The sequence below is a fragment of the Lytechinus variegatus genome, chromosome 15 (assembly GCF_018143015.1).
Source record: "Lytechinus variegatus isolate NC3 chromosome 15, Lvar_3.0, whole genome shotgun sequence".
In the NCBI taxonomy this organism is placed as follows: Eukaryota; Metazoa; Echinodermata; class Echinoidea; order Temnopleuroida; family Toxopneustidae; genus Lytechinus; species Lytechinus variegatus.
The window spans coordinates 21,812,805-21,836,808 of NC_054754.1; the positions used below are offsets into that span (position 1 = coordinate 21,812,805).

General features: G+C 34.5%; 1 long non-coding RNA gene across 1 annotated transcript; it reads left to right on the forward strand.

The window, feature by feature from the left end:
* The first annotated feature begins 4 nt into the window (after window positions 1-4).
* On the forward strand, window positions 5-13,296 carry LOC121429152. The gene is made up of 3 exons (XR_005971874.1): window positions 5-87; window positions 12,361-12,475; window positions 12,970-13,296. It is a non-coding gene; the product is annotated as an uncharacterized LOC121429152 (long non-coding RNA).
* The last annotated feature ends 10,708 nt before the right edge of the window (window positions 13,297-24,004 follow it).

The following is a 24,004-nucleotide window of genomic DNA, read 5'->3' on the forward strand; positions in this document are numbered from 1 at the left end:
TGGTAGATATCGATGAAGATTGACATCCATACATTCACTAGGCCTACGACGAAGTTCAATAAAACTGTAGTAGAAATTGTGCTGAAGGTGAATATATCAATAAAAACGGGAAACTTCACTGCTCACTGCAATATCATTCGAAATTATTAAAACAAATGATGTCATAGAGTTTAATAATGCACTGGAAAAAATAAGCAATATGAATAAAGCTTCGGATGGAGATAATACCTCAAGAACAAAGTTGATAAATGTGAATGTTGCACCTGATATTTTAAACTTTCACCAACTCAAAATAAAATAAAAAGTGCAGCTACTAACACATAGGCTTATCGAAATTTCATTTTAAGTCAAACATTTCTACTATGCAAACCTCATTAAGTATGTTAAAAATCCTCTCGGGTCTATTCTTTTTAATGGCTATCAATAGATCCTAAACATTAATACTGGCACTTTCCAGATCACAATATGAATAAAAGCTCCTGATACAAAATAAAACTTAAAGAACAAAGTTGAAAAATTATAACGCAGCCCTCTAAATGCTGTTTCAAAACAGTTTCCAACTCAGATAAGGTATCAGAAAAGTACTACACAGAATATACTTATTGATATTTTTTTAAGTTAATCATTCCAAATAATGCAAACGTTAATAAATATGTTAAAAATCGTATTGGGGCTATGTCATGACATTTACGGGTCGTGTACGTGGTTAGAGCATTGGACTCATAATAGTATAAAAGTTGAGAGTTCGAATCTTCGTTCTGCAATTGTCTCCACTTTGATAAAAGACCCGAGAGTAATTTATGTTGTCTATGCCTGATTGATGCAGGAGTCACATTTCCAATACGATGTCCGCATGATGAGTCGAAAACAGCCGTTTTAACAGATTTTTACGTTAACCACATATATAAATATACTAAAGAAGCAGTTGTTAATCAGGCAGCATCATATTATGTCATAATTTCATAACGGCTACTTCGACAAATTAGCCAAGTCTGTTTTTTCATTTTTATGTGATTGGTGACTTCACAAGGAACAACTGAATAAAATGAATACTAGACCATGTTAAGGGTCATATTGGGTCAATGTAAGTCAATATTTAATAAAATAATGCCCTGATTGTGACTCGTAAACTTATTTGTGTTGTTATACTAAGCAAAAGATGTGCAGTGTACATAGACGTCGACTTCATCATTGCGTTATCATGGTATTGCAGGAATACCTCGATACGACTTGACAAACCCTTAAGGGGGTTTTACACAGAGATCTGCGTAGAGTTGCGTACCTATGCGTAGAGACTACATGTACGCAACGCAACGCCTCCCTTCGTTTTGCCTTCGAAACTCTACGCACAATCGGTACGGGGGCGCGCAAAAATTAAACATGTACATTTGGCGCACTGATGAAGTCTGCGCAAGTCGACGCAAGCCAACACAACACTACGCACCTGTACGCCAATCATACGCAACACTACGCAAATGTACGCCGTTCCTACGCAACACAACGCCAAAACAATGTTTCTCAAAACACTTTTTAAAACTTGCGCATGGAATGGCTGAAAATAATTATATCTTAAAAAATAGCCAGGAACATTGATGAAGTGGGCTGATGATGAAATGCACCCTACTTATCGTTATTTCACATTTTCATACAATGTGTACGATATGTCTTTCTGACAATAAAGTAAGTTGCAACAAATATCCAATGCATAATTAAATCGGTTACCAATACTTTCCTTTTAAATTCTTGGTAGACAAAATTGGAATAAGCATAATTTAATATAATACAGAAGAGCAGGTAGGGATATAATACCATTTTTTTTAATATTCATATTACATATAGCTGTTTTACTGTAATAACTATTACAATGCAAAAATGTAACATAAATTTGTTATTGTCCGATTTTGATCAAATTTTTCAGTGTTGTGATTGTCTGTATTTTCTTAATCTGTTTATATAATATTATTGTAAGCCCGTGGTATAAATTTGGTGTGCTCATGCTGTATTCTACTGTTTCTCTCCTAACCCTCTTTTTGGGGTGGGGGGGTGTCGCTTGCTTAGCAGAGCGCTGATTTTTCGACGGTGGCGGTGGCGTCGTCAACATTGAAATCTCAACCAAAGTTAAGTTTTTGAAATGACATCTTAACTTCGAAAGTATCTTCAAACTCGGACATAAGATTAATCAGTATCAGTGAACATCCTGCGTGAGTTTCAGGTAACATGACCAAGGTCGAAGGTAACTTAAGGTCAATGGACTTTGGTCATGTTTAGGGTAGTTGTTGAATTTCCATCATGACTTTGAAACTTTGAAGTTTATGGATATACTAGTAGTTCATGAAATGTGAACATGAGTGTAATCAGATAGCACGAGTCTTAGGTCACATGGTCAAGGTCACACACTCGAAACAAATCGGTCAAAATGACTATAGTTAATAGGGAACAGGTTTTTCTGACCAGAATATACGTGAGAAATGTTACTAGACATGTCAATTGCAACCAGGGGAGTATTTCATCAACATTTTCATCCGACAAGTTGTCAGATCTGACATCTTTCTCTGATGTTGATTGGCTGAGAGGTACTGTTACTATGGTAACTGCCGGATAAAGTGGGACTTGTCGGAAAAAAAGTCCGACAAGTCCTTTCATAGCTCGCCCCCAGTTGATTACTGATTTAATCAATTTGACTGATTTGTTTTCAGAGTGCATTTTTCATTGTGATGGTGGATGGTTGCTGATTTTCTTTCTTGGTTTCTTCCTACTTACTGAGCTGCCTGGAAGTTTTTTTGCCAGAAAGAATAATCACATGTCATTGAAGTAAACCATGGCAAGGTTCTAAAACGAAAGTTATCTCTCTTGTTTCACCAGTTGGCGCATTGTCCACCCTTGTCTTTGGTCATCAGTCCAACATCGTCATAATCATGATGTGCTCATTTTGCGAGCCCCAGAATCCGGGATATTATTAAGACTGATGCCTAAGATTCTGAATTTAGCATCCTATAATATAATTGCGTCTACCATAATCAAAAGCATACATAAACGATGCCAACTACATCAAACATGTCTTTGATGCACCTGGATGGCCAAACCTACATTTGCTTAGGCCACATCTTCGACAATCCTAATACTAACTTGAACAAGAAATATATATATCAATAAACAAGGTTTGACTCGAATTGACTACCATTTCGCTTCTGACTCTGCATAGCCTACTACATCTATCCACTTGTATTATTGGGTTGCAACAATATCATACATTACAAACCACAATAAACAAGAGTGCAGAGATGGTCAGATAACAACATATCAAACAATTTTACACTGTGGTCACCAGCAACTACATATCAGCACACCGTAAGATTGGTTTTAACCCCTGAATATACCTTTAATAACTTATCATGACCTGTTAAATATATAAGCATATACACCTAAAGTCAAAACAATACATATCGCCCTTAATCATAAATATTAATGTATATTGTTCTCAAATGAGCTCACCTCCCCCCCCCCCCTGACTCTTTATATCTTCTGGATAAGGACTTCTGAAGATAAACTTTATATCAATACCGAAAATAATAATAAAAAATACATAAACAAAACACGAATAATATACGAAAAATGAGCTTTAAACACTTTTAGTGTAAGTCAATTAAGGGTATTGGGTTTTGTACACTTTTTAGTTCAGTGTAATAAGAAAAACACTATGATTTATCACTGACAATTCGGGAAATGTTCAAATATTGACCGCAATTTACCCCCATTTTGACTCCTCAGATCACTGGCGTACCGTGGGTCACGGCATGGGGGGGGTGTTACACCCACAAATGTAATAATCGCCCACAAATGTAATAACGCCCACAAATGTAATAACACTTTAACCACAAATGTAATAACGCCCACAAATGTAATAACACTTTACCCACAAATGTAATAATTTCACCCACAAATGTAATAATGCACTTTACCCACAAATGTAATAATTTTTGATCGCCCACAAATGTAATAATGACTTTACCCACAAATGTAATAAATTTGAAGGGATTTTTGGCAAATCCGTTCTGAACTAAAATCGTATAGTAATGCGTTCATTTAGCACAAAAGTGCAAAGTCTCTTTTCCTGACCCGGTCAATTAACAAATTATAATATAAATCTAAAGTCTTTATTCCAGACCCGGTTGTTTCAAAAATAATAATATGAGCCCAAAGTCTTTATTCCAGACCCGGTTGTTTTCAAAAATTATAATATAAATCCTAAGTCTTTATTCCAGACCCGGTTGTTTCGAAAATAATAATATGAGCCCAAAGTCTTTTTTCCAGACCCGGTTGTTTAAAAGATATTAATATGAGCCCAAAGTCTTTATTCCAGACCCGGTTGTTTCAAAAATTATGATATAAATCCAAAGTCTTTTTCCAGACCCTGTTGTTTCAAAAATTATAATATAAATCCAAAGTCTTTATTCCAGACCCGGTTGTTTAGAAATAATATAAGTCCAAAGTCTTTATTCCAGACCCGGTTGTTTAAAAAATAATCATATGATCCAAAAGTCTTTATTCCAGACCCGATTGTTTCAAAAATGATAATATAAGTCCAAAGTCTTTTCTCCAGACCCGGTGGTTTCAAAAATTATAATATAAATCCAAAGTCTTTATTCCAGACCCGGTTGTTTCGAAAATAATAATATGAGCCCAAAGTCTTTATTCCAGACCCGGTTGTTTAAAAAATATCAATATGAGCCCAAAGTCTTTATTCCAGACCCGGTTGTTTAAAAAATTATAATATAAATCCAAAGTCTTTTTCCAGACCCTGTTGTTTCAAAAATTATAATATAAATCCAAAGTCTTTATTCCAGACCCGGTTGTTTAGAAAATAATAATATAAGTCCAAAGTCTTTATTCCAGACCCGGTTGTTTGAAAAATAATCATATGATCCAAAAGTCTTTATTCCAGACCCGATTGTTTCAAAAATGATAATATAAGTCCAAAGTCTTTTCTCCAGACCCGGTTGTTTCAAAAATTATAATATAAATCAAAAGTCTTTATTCCAGACCCGGTTGTTTAAAAAATAATAATATAAGTCCAAAGTCTTAATTCCAGACCCGGTTGTTTAAAAAATAATCATATGAGCCAAAAGTCTTTATTCCAGACCCGATTGTTTCAAAAATGATAATATAAGTCCAAAGTCTTTATTCCAGACCCGGTTGTTTAAAAAATAATAATGCAAGTGCAAAGTCTTTTTCCAGACCCTGTTGTTTCAAAAATCATGATATGAATCCAAAATCTTTTTTCCAGACCTGGGTGTTTAAAAAAATCATGATATAAATCCAAAGTCTTTTTTCCAGACCCGGTTATTTCAAAAATTATAATCTTAGTCCCAAATGAGATACATTAATGATATTCCAGTGGAATAAAAATGAGAGTCGAGCTTAGTCTTTTCTCCAGACGCTAATGGTAAATTGAAAATCAAGCATAGTCTTTGCTCCAGACCCGGTAACTAAAAGCTGAAACTTTATAGTAATGTGTTTATATAGCACAAAAATGCGAAATTTTTTTTCCAGACCCGGTTAATTAAAAAATTATAATATAAGTCCAAAGTCTTTTTTCCAGACCCATTTATTTCAAAAATTATAATAATTATAAAAAAAAACAAAGACCCACGATCCTATTTATGTTGAATAACATGAAAATGTAGCGTAGTCTTTCTGTCAGACCCAGTTATAAAAGTCATTAAAAACACAACAACAACAAAACAAAGACCCTGCAACCATTAAAGGTCAAGTCCTCTTCAGAAAAAATGTTGATTTCAATCAATCGAAGAAAATCAGAAAAGCACAATGCTGAAAATTTCATCAAAATCGGATGTAAAATAAGAAAGTTATGACATTTCAAAGTTTTGTTTATTTTGAACAAAATAGTTATATGAACGAGCCAGCTACATCCAATGAGAGAGTCGATGATGTCACTCACTCACTATTTCTTTTGGTTTTCATTGTTTGAATTATACATTATTTCAATTTTTACGAATTTGACGATTAGGACCTCCTTGCCTAAAGCACAAAATTTTAAAATAATAAATTTCCACGTGTTGCAGGGAGGAATGAAACTTCATTTCACATGACAATGACGAGAAAATAAAAATACTTCATATTTCATTTAAGAAAATACAAAAGAAATAGTGAGTGAGTGATGTCATCAGTTCCTCATTGGCATACCGACCGAGATGTGCATATAACTGTTTTGTGAAATGAAGCGAAACATTAAAATGCCATAACTTTTATTTTTAATTTTACATCCGATTTTGATGAAATTTTCAGTGTTATGCTTGTTGAATTTTCTCTTTTTATTCAAATCAAGTTTTTGTTGGGGTGGACTTGTCCTTTAAAAAAAATAATTTATTGTATATTCCTTCCTTTTTTCTATGAAAAAACCTAAATAACAAAACATTAAAATACATATGAAAAAAAATGAGAAATAAGATATCAGTAAACAATATGGGGATTACTTCCCGAAAACGATAAAGTTGTTTATTGACGATCTATGATATATTATATAAAAGAAAAACATTTTAACAAGAGGGGATAACCATTCCATTCCATGTTTTTATTTGGCAATAAGTCATGATTGACCATTTTTGCCACCCACTGTATGAGAAGTAGGGTAACAATTTTATTTAGTATTATTTTTATTACTTCTTTTTGTCTCACCTGCATAGCAGAGTGAGACTATAGGCGCTGCTTTTCCGACGGCGACGGCGGCGGCGGCGTCAACATCAAATCTTAACCTAAGGTTAAGTTTTTAAAATGACATCATAACTTAGAAAGTATAAGAACCTAGTTCATGAAACTTGGCCATAAGGTTAATCAAGTATTATTAAACATCCTATCAGAGTTTCATGTCACATGACCAAAGTCAAAGGTCATTTAGGGTCAATGAACTTAGACCATGTTGGGGGAATCAACATCAAAATCTTAACCTGAGGTTAAGATTTTGAAATATCATCATAACTTAGAAAATATATAGACCTAGTTCATTAAACTTGGACATAAGGTCAATCAAGTATCACCAAACATCCTGCATGAGTTTTACGTCACATGACCGAGGTCAAAGGTCATTTAGGGTCAATGAACTTTGGCCGATTTGGGGTATCTGATGAATTACAATCAAAACTGAAAAAGGTTTTGAATCTGATTCATGAAACTTGGACATAATAGTAATCAAGTATCACTGAACATCCTGGGCAAGTTTCAGGTTACATGGTCAAGGTCAAAGGTCATTTAGGGTCAATGAACTTTGGCCGAATTGTTTTTTTTTTGTGCGAATTACCATCATAACTTTGAAAGTATGTTGGTCTAGTTCATAAAACTTGGACATAAGAGTAATCAAGTATCACTGAACATCCTGTGTGCATTTTAGGTCACATGACCAAGGTCAAAGGTCAATGAACTTTGGCCATAATGGGGGTATCTGTTGAATTACCATCATAACTTTGCAAGTTTATTGATCTGACTTTTGAAACTTTGACATAAGAGTAATAAAGTATCACTGAATATCCTGTGCAAGTTTCAGGTCACATGATCAAGGTCAAAGGTCATGTGAGGTCAATGAATTTTGGCCACATTCGGGGTATTTGTTGAATTACCATCCTATCTCTGTAAGTGTATTGGTCTAGTTCATAAAACGTGGAAATAAGAGTAACCAAGTATCACTTAACATCTTGTGCGAGTTATAGTAGTTTTCAAAGTCAGCACTGCTGCTATTTTTGAATCGCGTGATGCAGGTGAGACGGTCAGAGGCATTCCACTTGTTTATTATTATTATTTCTTGTATATTCATTCCTTTTTTTATGAAAAAAAAACACAAAACCTTTAAATACATATACAAAAAACTGAGGAATAAGATATCAGCACACAATATGGGGATTACTTCCCGTAAACGATAAGGTTGTTGATCGACGATCTATGAGATATTATATAAAAGAAAATCATTCTTGCAAGAGGGGATAAAGTTTTAACAAGTTCTTCGGTATTTTAAATTTTCAGTGTACCAAGCACCATTTGCAATATATTCAGCATTTCTTTTTATTAGTTACAATTCCAATAATCTCAGTGGCCTAAGATATATTTTCTGCGGTTATATTGACCCGTTAAGTAAGTAAAGAGAGAGAGAGAGAGGATTTATGTGATCAAGAAGTGATAAGATAAGAAAAAAAAAACTGATTTGAAATGACTGAAAGAGAGACAGGCAAAGAAAGAAGGGCCCCCTCCCACACCCGTACCAGAGTTACGGAGTTAGGCTGTCCCGTCGGTGGATTCAGGTCCATCAACATCTTGAGGTTTAATCTTTCCAGGGGGCAAACGTGTGTGTGTGTGTGTTTGAGTTTTGTCAGACGTGTCTAAATCAGATATGATTATTTACGTCTGGGACCAACCTTTAACGTCACCATCCGAAAGACGTGACCAGGGCTCAAACCTCAAACCTCTGCATCAATTTGTAACTTCCCCACATAGCTTGGATTACAGGCGCACGCCACAACGACCAGTGTGTGTGTGTGTGTGTGTGTGTGTACTTGAGTTTTGTCAGACGTACGTGTATCAATCAGATATTATTATTTACGTCTGGGACCGACCTTTAACGTCACCATCCGAAAGACATGACCAGGGCTCGAACCTGGACCCTCTGCATCAATTTGTAACTTCCCCACAGCTTGGATTACAGGCGCACGCCACAACGCCCAGTCTTTAAATATGGTGTAGTCTTTGCTCTAGACCCATGCAGTTATTTCAAAATAGGAAAATATTAGAAACGATAAAAACAGACAAACAATATTAACTATGACACCACAATATCATTGATGTAGAATAACGTTGTTGTTGTTGTTGTTATTTTGGGTTTTTGAGGCGCGTACCATTCAGATCTGAATATTTACGCCTTTTATTAATTTGACGTTTTTGTGGTATTCAATTCAATTCAATTTTATTTATTTCACTTCCATCAAACAAAAACAAGTTGTATACCAACTTACGGTATGCCTTATTACAGGGTTTTATAGTTTGGGAGATGCTGGTGTCTAAGTTTTTAGATTAATCTTTTGCTTAACTTGTATTTTAAGAGAACTGGATGCGGGGTAAAGACAACTCTCTAAACCCAAGCATTTAACTGGGTTTAATTTTAAAGATTGGTCTTAGCTTTGATTTTTTTTCAATATTTGTTTATCTTATAAATAGCTGGGTCTAGACGAAGGACTAAGCATAATAATAATGTTATTCAACAGGAATAAGAATATGACAAAGCCTTATGTTTTTAAGATTGTTTGAATTAATTTCTAAATGACTGGGTCTGGAATAGAGACAACGCTCTAAACATGTGCTTTTGTACTTGGTCTTAATTTGGAGGATTGTTGGTTCTTAGATTCGTTGTTGGGGGTTGGGTTTTATTGTTTTTTTATTCTTGATATAATTGTGTCTGGAGGAAAGTCTACAGTCGATCTCCATGTTATTCCACAGTAGTTAGATTATTGGGTATTTGTTTTAGACAATTTTATTTTTAAATAATAACCAAGTCTGGAAAATGGACGTTTTCTTTGCAAATGCATAATTACAATGTTTTGTAGGGGTCTTAGTATTATTATACAAAAGAATCTGGGTGTGGGGTACAGACATGTTTTTTACTGGGTGTAACTTTTGAAAACTGGTTTTAGATTTGATTTTCTTTTTTAATTTATTTCTTAGATAACCTGGTCTGGAGGAAAGAGTACGTTTTACAACTCATGTTATTCCAAGAGAATTATGATAGGGTCTTATGTTAGATTTTTTTCGTAATTTTTGTAATAATTAGGTCTGGAATAAAGACAACATTCTAAACCTCTATTTAAAAACATGTTCTTAGGTTCAAGGATTGCTTGGTATTAGATTTGGAGTTATTTATATTTTTACTCTTAGCCTTATTTTGAAAAACAAATGACTGGGTCTGGCTGAAAGACTCCGCTATATGTCCATGTTATCCAGCATTAATAAGATTATGGGGTCTTTATACGGTTTTTGTTGTTGTTGTATTGTTATTTACAATTTTTGAATAACAGGGTTTGGAGAAAAGGCTAAGCTCGATTTTCTTTTTTTCCACTGGAATATCATTATGGTATCTTAGTTTGGATTTATATTATAATTTTTGAAACAACCGGGTCTGGTGAAAGACTTAAGACTTATATTATCATTTTTTAAACAATCGGGTCTGGAATAAAGACTTTAGGCTCATATGATTATTTTTTAAACAACCGGGTCTGGAATAAAGACTTTGGATTTATATTATAATTTTTGAAACAACCGGGTCTGGAGAAAAGGCTTTGGACTTATATTATCATTAAACAATCGGGTCTGGAATAAAGACTTTGGACTTATATTATCATTTTTGAAACAATCGGGTCTGGAATAAAGACTTTAGGCTCATATGACTATTTCTTAAACAACCGGGTCTGGAATAAAGACTTTGTACTTATATTATAATTTTTGAAACAACCGGGTCTGGAATAAAGACTTTGGGCTCATATGATTATTTCTTAAACAACCGGGTCTGGAATAAAGACTTTGGATTTATAGTATAATTTAACCGGGTCAGGAAAAGAGACTTTGCACTTTTGTGTTATATGAACGCATTACTATACGATTTTAGTTCAGAACGGATTTGCAAAAATTCCCTTCAAATTTATTACATTTGTGGGTAAAGTCATTATTACATTTGTGGGCGATCAAAAATTATTACATTTGTGGGTAAAGTGCATTATTACATTTGTGGGTAAAGTGTTATTACATTTGTGGGCGTTATTACATTTGTGGGTAAAGTGTTATTACATTTGTGGGCGTTATTACATTTGTGGGCGTTATTACATTTGTGGGTGCAACAGGGGGCACCAGCAAAATTTCGAGTCACTTAGGGAGCACGCGAAGCGCGCTCAGTTGCCAAGTATACTGACCTAATAAAGACTTAATAAAGACATTTTAAGGACATGCAGTGCCATTAACGAATATGTATCTCACTGATCAAATAATGTGAGCGCGAGCTGATTTTTTTTTCATATTTAGACCTAAAAAGGGACATTATAAGCAATTTTTTGTAATCATGATAATTATGTACCTGTCTCGCTAAACAAACAATGCGAGCGCAAAGCGCGGGCTAAAATTTTTGTATAAAATAATATTGACCCCAAACAGGGACATTTTAAGGACTATATTTTAGGATTCCATCAAGAGTATAAATATCTCAGTATAGTCATCTAATGATAGTGCCATCCTTTGCTGATTTTGTTTGAATTACATCTAAACACAGAAGCACTTTTTGTGTAATCATGAGTATAATACGCATCTCACTAATCAATTAATGCGAGCGCGAAGCGCGAGTTGTTGTTTTTGTTTAAATATTTAGATCAGAAAATTGTAATTTTAAGGACCGATTTTAAGAATTCATGAAGAGCAGACATCTCACCAATCAATTAATGCGAATGTTAGCACGGACAGGAAATGTTTTTTATTAAGACCTTAAAATAGAGTAATCACTTTAAGTAGTCATGAAAAAAAAGCAAATGTCATTACATAAAACAATAATAACTCGAATTGCGAGTAAATATATTTGGTGTATTCTGACTTAAAAACATGGGGTTTTAGTACAAAAGGATTATATATCTCATTAAACAGTCTATGCGAGCACCAGGAACAGTGAAGACATAGGCCCAGAACAAATAATGTTTCATAAAGTTATGAAAAAATGCTTCTTATGTAATATAACATAACATAATATGATATAACATAAAAAACAATAATTTCTTCTTTCCCCACTACGTTTCTCTTCATTCCTTCCTCTTTTTCTCCTCTTTTCTCCTTTCCCCATTTTTTTTGCCAGCCGATGGGGGGGGGGGGGGCACGTGCCCCCTATGCCCCCCGTAGTTACGCCACTGCCTAACATGGTCAAGATGACCATTAGAAATATGTCACCAAGTTGAAAGTTGTTCCTTGTGATGTCAGCATTTACAATAAGTGAATAATTATGCTGCCTGACTATATTTCGGCTCTCCGTACGGCCAGCGTTTGCCAAATGTGACTGTCCCATAACTAAGAAGAAAAGTGATCACTACATTGGCCTTATTGATTATGTACCAACTTTGCGGGGACAAAAACTGTCAGAAACTCTATTCTAACTCGATATGGGCCCAATTTAAAATATGCATGAATGCTATCACTTCTCTCATTTCACGTTTTTCGGTGAAGCTAAATGACGGGAGAAATTAAATAAAGTAAATTACGCATAATTTCTCAAGTATATAATAGTCTTCTAACTCCATCTCATCATTTACTTTACAATTAATTTTCTACATTTTAAAGGAAGAAAAGGAGGTCGTGACAATGGACGTAGAGGAAGAATCAAATATCAGTGTGGGAGTGGACACTGCTCCCGTAACTTCGGGATCGGGGACACTTGATGAAGAACCAATGTCTTGTAAGTAATACAGAGGTTCTTTCTATTACTCTGTTTTTCTTCTCCGCGAGAGGGGAGTAATAGGGGGGTAATAGTTAATTTTGGCCAAAGCTACAGCGTTGGAAATTATGAATACATAGTCCGTAGAATTTCATAATACTCGATTTTCGAGAACAAAGATTTCAGAATAAAGATTCGGTCGACTATATATCAATGGCAAACACTGCCGTACATAAAGCGGGGATGGACCCCAAAATTTTTACGAAAAACGAGAAACGAAAACGAATGAAATATGAAAATATCTTACGAGTGTTATGTTAAGATCTAAGCAAAGATAATATCTTAATAGGGTCAATTTGGTGCTCGTTCGCAGCCTTTAGAAAAAAATATTGCCCCATACGCCATTTTGGCCCCCACAAAATGTTCGTCTCATTGTGCTACTTGAAATGGTATGTCATATTTATTGTTCATTGTCCTACTTTTCAATTTATCATGTTTCCATTATTCCATGATAGGGTCTTCTGTGGACTGATGGAGGGAGACAAGGTTCTCTTGTATTTTCAGAGGATCATCGCAGATTTATTTGGGAGAGGGGGTTGTACATGTTGTAGGGTGGGTTAGACAATGGATCTGATGAAAGGAGACGTTGTTCTCTGGGATTACCAGAATTGATCGTGATCACACTCTTTAATTTGGAAATGGGGTGGGGAAGGGTGGATTGTAAAACAATGGATCTGATGAAGGGAGACAACACTGTAAAAACGCTGTTCAAAATTTTGAGCACGTTGTTTAAGTCCGTCACTAACAACTACCGTTTAAACATTTTAAACAACTGTTTAAAATAAACAACTGTTTAAACTTTTTAAAAAATTGTTTAAACTTTTTAAACAACTGTTTAACCTTTTTTAACAAGTTTTTAACAACAGTTTAAAATAAACAACTGTTTAAACTTTTTAAAAAATTGTTTAAACTTTTTAAACAACTGTTGTTTAAAACAGTTTAAACAAATTGTTGTTAGAGTGACAGGCTTAAACAACGTTATTTTTTGTTATTTTTGTACTTTGAAGGTTCCCTTGGATTATCAGGGCAGTGATCGTGATCACATTCTTTAGTTGGGAGAGGGGATGGGGGTGTATGGTATTGGATTTGATAAGGGGAGGCAAGGTTCTGTTCGATCAACAGAGGAACGATACCTATTACTTTACAAATTGCATATTTCCAAAATTTTCTGAAATAAACGCTTGAAATATCTTACTACAGTATATTTTGCATGTGCTGCATTTAATTGACTACGATTTCCCCCAATCAATTACCATACCTGTATGATCTACTAAAAGCAACGCGTTTTTGTAATCATGGTCTACGCAAGGGTATTTTAATGGGAGGGGTGCCGAAATATGCATCTTGATTTATGTTCTTTTATCAACGCATGTTCAACAGAAGAAATTCTGAAACACATTTTCTTACACAGCAGTACATTATTTTTTTATTCATAATGCTCGGTAAAGTATGTTGTTGTTAAATGTTATTTGTCTTCATTAATTTTGTAAATTTCATGTGTTGATGTATTTTTTTCTTACTTGTAAGACATATTTTGGGGGTTTAATGGACAAATTAAATTATGTGTAATGTATAGTTCGTATAATTCAGTAATTTAATATTTGTACAGCGCATAGAGTCTCTTGACTATTATGCATATTATTACATAATGTAATTAAAAAAATACCTTGTTCATATTTGCGTATAAACAATGATTGCACATTTCGTCGGCCTTATGCCAAAAGGGCCTTAACTGCTTTTGGCCATTCCGAGATAATGGCGTTTATAAAGGTTTTGGCCTCTCTAATAATCAAAAGTTTGTGGTCGTTTTTTTGCTTTTGAAGCCAATTTCGATAAACGTGTTAAGTTATTAAGTTTTACATGAAATGTGTTAAATTTATTATAAAATATTCAGAACCCCTAAAATCGGGTTAAGGCCCTTTTGGCATAAGGCCGACGATTTATTCCTCTTGAGTGTAATACATGTGAAATTATGAAGCAATATTATGTTATATCATAATGCTGAATGCACAAACAGATGTCGTTTATACGTTTGAATATAAAACACTGGTAGTTGAGCTTAATTCGATTTATTTGATTTATTGTTTTCTTTTGCATTGTGGATGACAACCAGAAATGTGATGATGATGATGATAATGATAATGAGGGTGATGAGGGTGATTATGATGTTAATGATGATGGTGATGATGATAACACCGATGAGAATGACGATGAAGATTATTATGACGAAGATGAAGATAATCATGATGACGATCATGATGATGATGGTAATATCACTGGTAATAATGACGGTGGTGGTGAATGATGTTAGGAATGTTATTAACTATTTCCTCCGTTTCCCTCCTCTCCTTTTTTGTCTTCTTCTTTTTTTCTTCTTCTTCTTTCCTCCTTCTTTTCTGTTTCTTCTCACTGAAATATTGTGATAAAACCTGGCACATAAAATTATTTGTCGCTAAAAATGACAAAATAACAGGATATTCTTTTCTCCCCCTCTCCCTCTCTCTCTCTCTTTCTCCATCTATTTTTTCGGTTTTCGTGTCTTTCATTACGTTCTCTTTCTATTCCCTTCTTCAAACTACCTTTCAATTTCCAGTCATTAAAAAAAAACAGTAGTGGATACGTCACATTCTCCTACACTCATGTGGCGACACCTTTTTATTCATCTATTTAGATTAAAAAGTATTATGAGCTCATATACTTCATATAATAGAAAGGTGGCTTAAACAATAAAATGATATAAATTTCATTAAAAAAAACGTCAGATACATTGCAATGCATGATATAACATAAAAATGAATATGAATCTTTTAAAGATTCAAGCTTTTACAATTGGCAAGGATGGGGAAAAAATAAAATAGAGTAATTGAAAGTAAATGATTAAGAACCGGGTAAATAGCTAAATCATAACTTACTTGCTAAAGATATATTGGATCGCGAAAAAAAACATATGTTTCACGTCAATATACGAGTATCGGGATTATAGATTTGAGGTTTAGGCCCATAGATAACATACTAAGATTAAATTTTATTTTATTTACATTCACTATATATTAGGTAGGTGTATGAATAAAATACATAAATTCAATTGACACTAAACTCTCAAGTCAAATTTTACGAAAATATTGTCGTGAAAATTATCAAAGTGATAAAAAGAATATACTCCCAAAGGGAAACTTTACATTCCATAACATTTAGAATGATTGTATTAATATATTCAACACAATATTGTTAATGAATGGACACCGATGAAGATTCTTTGTGATTATGATCGGAATCTCACAGGAATCGAACCTGTCCCATCTCATCAACTTTATTGTGTGATTTTTGGTTTAGCCAAAAATTGAAAGGTGCTGTATTACAAGCTCAAAAAATTGTTATTTCCTAAACAAGTTTGACCAGCTACCTTCGGTTATTTCTTACCCTACCACAACAATGAGTCCCTTGGCAAGGCCTACATTTGGAACTCTCAACCCAGGTGTAGTAAATGGGTACACGGTAGGAAAGAACTCCTTGAATGCTTGAGCACCCGATTGAGGTAGCGGTGCTAGATCCAGGATAACAGTAGGCCTATGCTTTGCTTAGAAACATTAAAAGCGCCATGTACTACATGAGATCACGTGATATCCCATAATTCCCAGTCATGATTTCTGATGAGTTTCGATGTAAATAAAATTTTAACTCTGTTACTTGGAATCAACAAAGGGCATTAACCACCCACACCCCCATTCTTGACAAGCCTCAAGCAAGATTGGTGCCGATGGCGCTTCGACCTAGCAACCATGAATTATTGGGCGCCATTTTGAAAAGTGGTGCGCAGGTCGGTTGGAATGTTACAATAAATACCTTCTTATTGCTAAGAGTCCTGATTTGTATTGGTTGGTGTGAATCCATAAGGGTGGGGTGTAGCGGGACGGAAAGGGGGGGGGGTGCTGTAAGACTGAAAGAGGGGATAGTCTTGGTAAGGGAATGTTGTCAAAAATTATAATAATCCAGTCTATATATCAAATTCTCTACCAGTCAAGTACATTCACAAGTACGATAAACTACGATTTCAAATAGTACACTGTTAAAAAACCCTGCTTTTACAGAAAAATAAAAGAAGATTTTGCAGAAAGCAATACCAGAATCATTCTTTAAATTCATGAAACAGGAATTTTTCTGCAATTTAACAGAACAGGTCTGTTAGAAAAAGGGGAAAAGAGTGTTTTATTTAAGGAAATTTGTAAGATTACACACACCAAATACCAATTTCCTGTAAGATTACGCAATCTGGTAAGATTACAGGTGTTCTCGAGACTCTGCTGCAGGAACTTCTTTTAGTTTAAGGATAAATTTTCTAACAGTGTAGACATGCACGATGATGTATCGAATTTCATGAGTTCTTTAACTTAAGGGGGTACGAGCACGATCATAAAGAGATCATATCTTGTCGAGATTAAGGTCCTTCTCATTACAATTGTATAAATATAGCTTTCTTTTTACTTATGTAGATGTCCTATCGCTAAGGACTAGGACTAGACTTCTACAAGTGCAATAATGAAAAAAGTTAGACAACATTTACAGTCCAAAAATAAAAACCTCGCATGATATGCCCTATAGTTTTATCGGAGGATATACTATCTTCTAAAAAATGAAATAATTTTTGTGCAAGGAACAGCTAAAGAGGGAGAGACAGGAAATTCAAAGAAGTGTTGATACAGATCACACGTTCGTTCCCAAGAAAATATATATATCCAGCACGTGATTTATTGTGCGTATATAACAGGACACGTGACATGGGCCTAATTTTATTAGTGTATGTTTTACTTTGATTCTTAACAAAAATTATACACAAGCAGTTTCTACTCACATGTTCGATCTTTAATACAGCATGTACAGATGCGCATACATTCGTAATTCCGAAGCTTCGTAATTCCGAAGGTTTGGTTATTCCGAAGGTTCGTATTTCCGAAGGTTCGTAATTCCGAAGGTTCGTAATTCCGAAGGTTCGTCAATCCGAAAACGAAACAAGGTTCGTAATTCCGAAGGTTCGTTAATCCGAAAACAAAATGAGGTTCGTAATTCCGAAGGTTCGTCAATCCGAAAACGAAATAAGGTTCGTTAATCTGAAAACGAAATAAGGTTCGTTAATCCGAAAACGAAATAAGGTTCGTAATTCCGAAGGTTCGTTAATCCGAAAACGAAATAAGGTTCGTAATTCCGAAGGTTCGTTAATCCGAAAACGAAATAAGGTTCGTAATTCCGAAGGTTCGTTAATCCGAAAACGAAATAAGGTTCGTTAATCCGAAAATTAGATAAGGTTCGTATTTCCGAAAATGAAAATTATTCAGTTTGGTAACAAAAACGGTGTTGTCATTACAAGATTACACGATATTCTGCAATGATAGTAATAACGATCGATGATACATGCGTGTGTTGTGGCCAAAAGCATGTATTTCATTAAGAATAGGCGCCCTGATCAAGCAATTGCTGCCTAAGCAAATGGTTTAAAGATGCAGGGATCAAGTGTGTTGGTCGCGTGCGAGTAACCATAGATAATAGAATTTGTATTGGAGGGGATGTCATTTTTTATTACAGCTTCTGCTAGTAATAAAAATGAAAATAATACTAATAATGATCCTTGTGAGATGTTGAAAGCGCGAATTTGTTTATATACTGACCTGGGGCCCGTTGCATAAAACTTTTTACCTGAGAAAACTCCGGTTGTTTTTACCGGAGTTTTTGCTCTGTGCTAAAGGCATAATGGCGGAAATCAGACTAACCTTAGTTTTCAGTTTTTACCAGTTTTCTCAGGTAAAATGATTTATGCAACAGGCTTCTAAGTAATCTTTTAAGGACTGCATTTAGTGACTCATGAATAGAGTATATATCTCACGAACTAAATAATGAGAGCGCGAACCGCAAGCTTAAAATTTGTGATATTCCACCTGAAAACTGGACATTTTTATACTTTTTTGTAACCAGGAATAGAATGAGTTCCTCAATGAACAATATTTGATACGAGCGAGAAACATGAGCCAAAATATTCCGATTTTCCAACCTGAAAACTGGACATTCTAAGCATTCTTGTAAAAAAATAATAATAGGTGGGAGAACAGTTTTCAGAACTGAAGTGGCTTCCCAGGGTAAATAATATCTATATCATAATTATCATTATTATCATTCTAGGCCTACATGAAATTTCCAAAAGTTTGAGCGCGTGATTCGCTCGCAACATCTCACAAGGATGCCCTTTTAAAAGTAATTGACCATAAAGGCGAATACATCTTCATATTTGGTTTCTTTCCCCCAAACCACTTGCTCGCTACGCTCGCAAAAATGACACATAGATATATAATTTATCAATCAGTTATCACTTAAAATATTTTGCTCTATGCAATTACTACAAAACACACAACCTCTTTACACAGATGATAATCTCATGGTGAAAATATACGTTTGCCCCAAATTGCCCCTATTGGCCCCTTTTTTGGGCTTTGCTCTCCCCCCCCCCCAGGAAAATATGTTCCGCCGCCACTGGTTGAAACACGCATTGTCTTCATGGCTAACTGCAAAAATTTCTTAAAATGTCCCCTTTAGATCAGGTCAGAGCTTATATATTCAAAATGTCTATTTGCGCTTCTTGCTCGCAGTTATTATCTAAATTTAGTTACATAGGCATCTCGTTTTGAAGATCACAAACATATTGCCCATCATATTAAAAAAAATATAGCTCGCGCTCGCATTATTTAAAAAGGGTTTATCATGTTATTACATATTTACTTTCTTTTATAAGTATAAAGCTAATTATTGACTGTGAGGACTACCCTTTCAAAGAAACAAACAAAAATCAACTTTAAGCTGCCGATCGAGGAAAATATGGCTGGAAAAAAATTGCCCCTTCCCTATTTGACGATAGTTGGATCCGCCGGGAGGGAGGCAGGGGGCACTTCCCCCCAAATGAAATTAAAAAAAAAACCAGGGAAATTAATATTTTCCAAAATGGGAAAGTTCCTTTTTCAAAAATAAATATGCCGTTTTTCGTGTTTTTCGAAATAAAATACTCTTTTTAAAGTATACAAGTTAAGTTTTCAGGCTGGAATATTGCAAATTTTCACTAAATGTTTTCTTTAACAGGTTCCTTTTCTGGTCAGTATGTTTAAGCTCGCGTTTTGCGCTCGTGTTAATTTTTTAGTTAGATGCACATCTGTTTAATGACAGCAGAAATCTGCTCGGATTTTTAAAAACTTATTTTCATTTTTTATTGAAATTCCCTAAAGTTTTAACTTGTGATTCACGCTCGCAACACCTCACAATAATGCCATTTTAAGAATAATTGACCCCAAAAAAGTTTTACAACTTCACCTTTGAATTTGTTTTACCAAGCCGCTCGCTCATTATACTCTCTCCCGAAAAATAAAGCCTAAATATGCGTTTGCCTTAATAAGAAATCACTTAAAAAAAAGGTTTTTCTCTACTTAATCACTATCAAACACACAATGACTTCAAGCAGATGATAATCTTAAGGTGAAAATGTCAATTTTGACGTATGAGTTTCATTTTTTTGGCTTTACCCCCCAAACGAAAATTCGTTCGGCCGCCCTTGCCTTCCCATCCTCATAACAATTGAACGGCAACAGTGTCCCCCGCCCCCTCCTCCTTGCCTCTGCTTTCCCGGTTTTCATTTTTCGGATTAACGAACCTTATTTTGTTTTCGGATTAACGAACCTTTTTTCGTTTTCGGATTAACGAACCTTATTTCGTTTTCGGATTAACGAACCTTATTTCGTTCTCGGATTAACGAACCTTATTTTGTTTTCGGATTAACGAACCTTATTTCGTTTTCGGATTAACGAACCTTCGGAAAAACGAACCTTATTTCGTTTTCGGATTAACGAACCTTCGGAACAACGAACCTTATTTCGTTTTCGGATTAACGAACCTTCGGAACAACGAACCTTATTTCGTTTTCGGATTAACGAACCTTCGGAACAACGAACCTTATTACGTTTTCGGATTATCGAACCTTCGGAATAACGAACCGTCGGAATTACGCCACAAATGTTCGGATTAACGAACCCTTTTTCGTTTTCGGATTAACGAACATCGAGGTATAGGAAATTTACGTGTTTCGGAATTACGAACCTTCGGAATAAAGAACCTTCGGAATTACGAAGCTTCGGAATTACGAAGTGTAACCGTACAGATGTACCAAAATTCAATCCATCTTTGTCAAGGATTAATCAAACGCGACCAAGAATACACAGAAATATGTTTTTAAATCTAAAGCAGGCAAACTAACCGCATGTTTCATAGTGGCATCGAATAAGATCACACACTGTATATCAATTTGGTTGAGGAATCATTGCACTCCATCTGATCATCACAAAAATGAAAGTATTTCAAATCGGTCCTTCTACTCCAATGTAACATCCTTTTCGATCCAAAATCAGTTTGAAATTTGCTATACGTGCATGACGAACTTTATTTTCCAAAATATTTCTGTTAGGCATATGAGCAATACAACGACTATAGTAATTGTTATTCTCAAGCGTGCCAGAAAACCTGAAATGTAAAGCTGCCCCGTGAAATCATATTCTGGGACCGATAGCAGAAAGCGTTGCAAACGAAACTCCGCAAAATCGATGAAACGCTTTTTCCCGTCTATTTTTGAAGGGTGAAAAGATGTATGATTTAACATAAATCTTCCTCAACGGTGCTCCGAATATGGTTATTACAAGCTCTCCATTTACAACTGTATCTTTATATCACAAGAAAAACTCTAAATATTTCTCTATGATCAATATGATTGAGATAATGATTATAATGACTGAGCAGTACAATGTTCTCTCGAGAAAGCGACACGTTGAAATGGTAAAGCACTACAATGCGCACTGCGCGAGCAGCAGCTCTGCATGGGGGGGGGGGGGGTGTCAATACGTCATTACAGTTATGCTGTCAGACGATGATGATTGGCTGAAAATGTGATTCGTCATATCCTATATATATATATCCATTCAGAGAGGTTACAAATGGTAGTGACACAATATTACGGGGAATTCCATCCAGACCAGATTTTGATTGGTTATAGACGTCACGTGACATGTCTAGCCAATCATAGACAATCGTGTACCCTGCAAGGCCGCACCCAGCATACTTGCATCGTGCCATAATATTTCTGTTGTGATCATTTAGATATATACATCTCTACGGTTGTGATTCACTTCCTCATTATATATCATGTATATCAGATGATAAAACTAAACGGTATTTCTGGTCGAGAAACAAGCATAAATCGATTTTTTTTCTTAACCTTGGTTTTGCATAAATTATCATGCTTGTCGATCTGCTTACAGTGAATACAATAAGCCAAACCTAGAGATAAGCTATTGAATCCATGCGTTTGTCCTAAGAATGGAATAAAATTTAAAAAGAAAATTGGTGAATTTCCAAATTCTATGAAACTTGCTAAAATCATACCATTATTTCAGAAGGATGACACACTTGAAGTAGGTAACTATCGGCCAATCTCGTTACTGTCTTCTTTTTCCAAAATTTTTAGAAAAAATAGTGTTCACTCGAATGATAACTTTCTTAAAGAAAAATAATATCTTTTCAAACTTCCAATTTGGTTTTTAATAGGGAGAAACATAGTACTGTTCATGCTTTAATGACTTTTGTAGAAAAGGTTGCCCATTTAACTGACTCTTCTTCTCACACAGTTGGTATATTCCTGGACTTCTCCAAGGTGTTTGATACGATAAATCATGACATTTTACTTTATAAACTCAATCATATCGGTGTCCGTGGAAGGGCCTTGGAGTGGATCAGGAGTTACCTCTCGAACAGAAAACAATTTGTTTATTTAAATGAGCAAGAATCTGATTTTAGAAATATTACTTGTGGTGTTCCACAAGGGAGTCTTTTAGGCCCTTTGTTGTTTATTCTTTATATAAATGATTTTCATAAATCGTCCAATATACTGTCATTCATATTATTTGCAGATGATACTAACTTGTTTTTTCACACAGAGATCCAAATGTTCTTGTTGATGTCGTCAATGCTGAGTTGCGAAATGTTTTAGAATGGATAAGAACCAATAAACTGTCATTAAATCTTTTGAAGACGAATTACATATTATTCAGTAAGTCCTTAGCTTCATTACCGACTCAAATTATGTTTGACAATACCCCACTTAAGCAGGTTTCTCATACAAAATTTTTAGGTGTTTTGGTTGATAGAAAGCTCTCCTGGAAGTTACATATTGAAAATATTTGCAAAACAATCTCTCGAAATATTGGTATCATTAACAGACTAAAATCACATCTTCCTCAACGATCTTTGCTTATTCTTTACTATTCTCTTGTTTTACCCTACTTAAATTATGGGCTTTTGCTTTGGGGAAAAACCCATCAAACTCTGTTAGAAAAAATTATAATATTGTTACAAAAAAAAGTAATTCGTATAATCTGCAATGCTCCGTTCGTGCCCACTCAGATCCATTTTTCCTTGAACATAATATTCTCAAAGTAAACGATCTCTTCTTGTTTCATCTTGGAGAATTTATGTATAAATTCAATTTTGGTGCCCTCCCTTAGTTTTTCATGACATGTTTATAAAGAATCAAACTTCATAAATATCCCACAAGACAGTCTGAAGAATTTCATTTACCTTTACTAAAAACACTTTCAGCACAAAATACATTCATTTTTGAAGGTCCTAAATTTTGGAATACTTTGCGTATAGATTTGAAAAACTCCCCTTCACTCGCAGTCTTCAAAAGAAAACTTAAGACATTTTATTGGTTACGTATAAAACCTAGCTCTCCCTGTTGTACTTAGTTTGCCCTTTTCTTAATATTATCACTATTATCATGATTGCTATTATTGTGAATATCAATACCATCAACATTATTATTATCTCTATTATTCATGTCATTGTTATTATTGTTGGTATCCGAAGAACTCGTCACCACTTTTCAACAAGGCATATACACTTTGATTCGTTTTCTTTGCGCGTTTGCTTCATACTCGTTATACATTTTTAAATTTTCTTATTTTAGTCCACATGCGGTATGTTCTTCTCATCTTCTCCCATTGTTATTATTCGTACATTACTCATTTCATGCATCATGTTATTGTTTTTCACATTTTTATTCTCTCTTTTGGCCACTATCATTTTAATTAATATGTAATCTAATATTAATGAATAATTTGTTTTGAGGGGTCCACGATTTACAAGCACATCTTCACAGTGGACCTCTCCATTTCCAGCATGTTATTTTCAGCCACAAATATTCCATAATCCATATTAAGTTTCAAATGTATAATTTAGATGAATATATATACAGTGTATGTATATTGTGTTACATGTTTCTTTATTACATTTCAATTTTTATAACTGTATTTATGATGGATTTTGTCGACTGTTTTGTTGGAAATGAGAAAAAATAAAAAACTGAAAAAAAATGAAACTGAATGTGTTCAGTATTGTAAGTGTGCATTCATTTAT